We start from the raw sequence: 5,234 nt of genomic DNA on the forward strand, positions 1-5,234 counted from the left end.
CTGTAATATTGCTTCCCGTAGCAGCTGCACCATTTTACATTCCCACTTACCCAGCACTAAGGTTCCAATTTCTGCACATCCTCACCAGCACTTGTTTCTGGTTTTTCTTTGTTTTATAGTAGCCATTTTATTGGGTGTGAGGACGGTATATTTTTGAACACTGAGGACAGCCTGAACCTATCATCCCTGCTGAAAACAATGCTTTCCTTTTTTGGTGGCTTGCAGTATGCGGATCTGAACCCCTGACCGTGGTGTTATGACACTGCTCCAACCAACTGAGCTAACTGGCCAGCCGTGAGAACAACTACTTTTAACGTAATTTCTCTAGCTCTTTCTCCATGTTCCATCCAGTTGGAAACTATTATTGCTGTATTAATTTTTTTTCCCTATCTGATTCACAATGTTTTGGGTTTTTTTTCTGCGCATAGAACTCGGAGGTGAGACACTGTCGCATAGCTCCCTGGAGTCCCTGAGCGCTTTCCTCCTTGGCTTAGGCACACACGCCTTTGTCTGCATACTTGTGTGTCTCCCTCACTAGGCTGGTGCACCACTGAGAGCACCCTGAGAGCCACTTTTCTCCAGTCCCCCGCATTATGCTGGGAGATGCCACGTTAAAGTCAGACATGGTGGCCGAGGACTAACCCTTGAGGCAAGTGCAGTGGAGACCTTAGCATCCGGAAGGCGGTGGCGAGGAATGTAACCTGCGGGATCGAGGAGACCTCTTTTAGCTCCCTGCTCTATATTTTCGCGCCTAGCCCTGGGCTCAGCACAGCGGACGCTCAATAAACGTGTGAATGTTGGTTAAGCCCGGGTACCGAGGAGGCAGGGCGCTCGGAGCAACGCAGACAGAGCTCTGGCGAGCGTGGGCCGAGTGCGGGCGGGAAGGAGGGCGGGCGCGGCGCTCGGAGGCAGGTGGCACCGCAGCAGGTGCTCCCCACGTACGCGTGCCCCGCTGCATGTCGCTGCACGCAGAGGCTCTGCCGGGCCGCCTGGGCCGGCTTCCCACAAACTGCAATACTTCGCGAGACCCAATCGAAACGCCGACCCTTGCTTTCTGCCACGCGCCACCCAATGACCAAGCCCGGGAGGGAGAAGGACTTAAAGCTCCAGGGCGCCATTCCACTTGAGGGCGCCGCTGGCTCGGTCTAGCCTCCGGTGCTCTGAACCCGGTCCACTGCAGGGGAGAGAATCACATCCGAGGGTTTGCATGGGCCCCAAGACAGGCTGGTCCCAGTGCCCCTTGGGTGTCCCCCGAGGTGCCCGAGTCCGAGGACCCGCGGGGTTCGGCCCTGCTGCATCCCCAAAGCCGGGGCCCGCCAGAGCCCCGAGCCGAGGCCGGGGAGAGAGCGCCGGACCCATGGCTCCGCCCCCGGCCCTGCTCCCCAGTCCACGGGCCAGGGGAGGTCGGGCCCGAGCGGAGGAGGCCCAGGACCGTGAGGTTCGCGTGTACTTCTCCCCAGAGGAGTGGGGGCGTCTGCGGCCGGCGCAGAGGGCCCTGTACCGGGACGTGATGCGCGAGACCTACGGCCACCTGGGCGCGCTCAGCGAGGCCCGCCCCGCCCCTTGTCCCCTTTTGTGCAACACGGAGAGCCTTCGGGTTGCAGCTGAGAGTGTCTGCAATTCGGGAGGGGCTTCCCTGAGGGTTGGGGAGGTCGCACCCCACTTCTGCGGAGGAAATACCTTCTCTAGGCTCCTGCCTCTCATCCCGGTCGCTGATGTCCTCTCCTCGCCTAGGACTTGCAGGCCCCAAACCCGCCCTCATCTCCTGGATGGAGCAAAGGGAGGCGTGGAGCCCGGAGGCCGAGGACCCCCAGGATACTAAGGAGGGCGCGAGGCGCCCAGGATCTGGGATAGGTGAGGAAAGTGGAGTCGAGGTGACAGTCGGCCTTTCTTGGGGGGCAAGTGAGGCAGGCCCTATCCCCAGCACCCCCCTCTCCTCACCCAGCCCTTCTCCTTATAGCCCCAGTTAAGAAGAATCTCTGAACCTTCTCTTCCAAAGTTCCCTTTCCAGACCAGGTGCCTTCCTGGGGTCAAGGGTGGCTACGTAGGGGGAAGAGAAGTTGGGGACAGAATTTATTGAGGCTTCTTCTCTGCCCGTACGGTGTCTGCCCGCTGCAAAGAGGAGCCAGACGCTCAATAGTGAGGCCTGGACTGTCGGCCCAGGTGGTAACGGTGTTTCACATACAGTCCTGCTGTCCACGCCAGTACTTTGAAAAATGTCTCTACTGAAATGCTCACATATAAGGGCTTTAACATGGCCGGGGTGATCGCTTATTTCTGACAAGTAATGACATCCCCCACTTTCTGACAAAACTACAATTTTTCAAGCCCTGACTGAGGAAAAAAGATGGTGTCTGTCCATGCACTGGGGAACTGCCCCCCATAGACAGAGCAGGGTCTACACCAGCAACACAGGGGCCGCCGGGACTGCTGCTCCCTGCGCAGACATCGCCCCATCCTGAGAGAAAGCACAGGCATGGGGATGCAAGTACTCCGGTGTTCAGTTTTAATTCTTTTGTCTGTTTAGAAAGCAAGAAAAAGAAGAATGAACAGAGCAACAAAATCGAGGCCCAGGAGCTGGAGCATGACCCGATGAGGGAGGAGCCACCACCACAGGCCAGGCTGGCCGCCAGCTTCAGGAGCTGCAGCGATATAGTGCCCCAGGTCCCCGCTGACACAGGGCGCTGGTGCATCCGGACTCCCGAGAGGCCCTACCCGCGCCTGGACCGCAGCTGCTCCTTCAGCTACCCTTCCCTCCTGGCCAGTCACCAGCGGGTCCACTCTGGGGAGCGGCCCTTTCCCTGCGAGCAGTGTGGCGGTCTTTTGTGCCCAAGGGGCAGCCTGGCTGTGCACATGCGCACACACACTGGGGAGAAGCCCTTCGCCTGCCCAGACTGTGGGAGGGCCTTTGCGTACCCCTTGATGCTGGTCCGACATCAGCGAATCCACTCCGGAGACCGCCCATACGTCTGTGGGCCCTGTGGGGTTCAGTTCTCGTAGAGGTCTCACCTGGTCAAGCACCAGCTGCTCCACACAGGAGACAAGCCCTATTCGTGTCCCGACTGTGGCCGCTGCTTCCGCCAGAGTGGAGCCCTGGCCATCCACAGACACAGACATGGCAGGGAGAAGCCATACCTGTGCATCGAGTGTGGGCACCATCTCGCCCATCCTTCCCTCTTGGCTATCCACCAGCGCAACCACGCTAGAAAGAAGCTCCATATCTGTTCCTACTGTGGTCGAGGCTCTGCCCTACCCCACCCTTCTGACCAGCCACCAGCGGGTCCACTCTGGGGAGCGCCCCTACCCCTGCACCCATTGTGGCACCTGCTTTGCCCAGAAAAATAACCTGCTCCAGCACCAGCGCATCCACACGGGTGAAAAGTCCTATGAGTGCCCTGACTGTGGCTGCTGCTGCTTCCGGCAAAGTGGCTCTCTGGCCATCCACCAGCGCACACATGTAGGGGAGAAGCCCTACTCCTGCCCTGAGTGTGGGCACTGCTTCTCCTCTTCCTGTGTCCTCAACAGCCACAGGCGCATCCATGCTGCCGAAAGGCCCTCCCCTTGTCCCCAGTGCGAGAAAGCCTTTAAGTGGAAGAGTGCCCTGGAAGTCCACCAATGGATCCATCGAACAGGTGGGGTGAGTCAGAGGGGTGGCAGACCTCTGTCACGACCCAACCCAGGCTTCAGTCCCTGAGGCCCAGGAAACCTCAGTACACTTCTGGCATTTTCCAGATGTGTTCCAGTAGTGCCGGTGTCCTGAGTTAAGCAGTGTCAAGGAGCTAATGATTTAAGATTTCTGTCTTAAGTACTGGGAAGGAGGTGCAGAGAGGGCAAGGCACAGGAGAGGGGAGAAAAGGGAATCAATGGAAAAGGAGATAGTGGGGGCTGAGCCACATCTGGTGTCTATGAGAGACTTGGGAGCAGATACTAGAACTGAGAAGGGAGAAGGACATCCAGCTGAAGAATCTACCAGAAAGTATGAGACTCCTCCAATCCTCTCCCAGCACTGACGCTGGTCCCTGACCTTTCAACTCCAGGTTTCCCCCTTACTAGATGTCAAGGGGACAAATCACAGATCCAAACACCTGGCTTGGACCAGAAGCCATAATGTAAGAAGATTATAGGCTTTGAACTAGTCTATCCCCTGTTCAGTTTTGGCTCATCCCTTGTGTTAAAGACAAGACAGGGTCGGCCCGTGGCTCACTTGGGAACGTGTGGTGCTGAAAACACCAAGGCTACGGGTTTGGATCCCAATATAGGGATGGCCGGTTAGCTCACTTGGGAGAGCGTGGTGCTGACAACACCAAGTCAAGGGTTAAAATCCCCTTACCAGTCATCTTACAAAAAAAAAAAAAAAAAAAAAAAAAAGACAAGACAGTAGGCCCCAAATGGAGTCACTAATGCTGAATTTCCACATCACCAAACCAAAACCTAAGTTGTATACTTGTAAAATCTGACCTTCTGAGAAATCAGGAAAGAGATGATAGCCAGATATCATTAAGCCAATAAGATTTCACTTGCATTCCTATAAGGAAAGTGATCTTGAAAAGACCAATCTGCTATTTGTTCCTGTTTCTACCTTCTTCCCCCTGCTTTTTTCCCCTATAACACTCACCCACTCTTGTTAGCTCATCAGACATCCTTTCTGTTTTGTAGGTTTGGGTGCTGCTGGGTTCAGGAATTGCTAATAAAAGCCAATTAGACTATGAAACTCAATTTGTTGAAATTTTCTTGCAACATCAACTTTTCTGATAATTTCCTCATCTATAAAATGAACACAGTAATACTACTCTAAGGTATTGTGAGGACTAAGTAATATTTAGTCAAAACTGTCTACCAGTACTATACTGTTCACGTTGTACATCCTCTGAGCTTTGAGTTTTTTGAATATTGAGGACAGCCTTATCTACTCATCCTGCTGGTCAGAATCACTGGAATCTTCTCATCCAAAGTTTCCTCTTCCCTGACATGGAGTCTTCCTCATGTTAGGGCAGCTGGTCCCAAGGAGGTGGGAAGGAGGTGGGAAGGAGGTGGGAAGGAGGTGGGAGGGTGGGGACTGAGATCTTTTTATTCTGCTGAGTACCTCCAGTACTGCTGTCCAGCCAAGCTTTCTGCAACTATAAGAATGTTCTAGATCTGTGCTGTCCAACACAGAAGTCACTAGCCAAATATAGTTAGTTAGCACTTGAAATGTGGCTAGCGTGCCTGAAGAAATGTAAATTTTTACTTTTAAC

At 54.5% G+C, this 5,234-nt stretch overlaps 1 pseudogene; it reads left to right on the forward strand.

Annotated features, from left to right (window-relative positions):
• The first annotated feature begins 2,592 nt into the window (after positions 1-2,592).
• LOC134381015 (zinc finger protein ZFP2-like) lies at positions 2,593-3,721 on the forward strand (annotated as a pseudogene).
• Positions 3,722-5,234: the final 1,513 nt, after the last annotated feature.

This window comes from Cynocephalus volans, chromosome 6, assembly GCF_027409185.1.
Source record: "Cynocephalus volans isolate mCynVol1 chromosome 6, mCynVol1.pri, whole genome shotgun sequence".
Taxonomy (NCBI): Eukaryota; Metazoa; Chordata; class Mammalia; order Dermoptera; family Cynocephalidae; genus Cynocephalus; species Cynocephalus volans.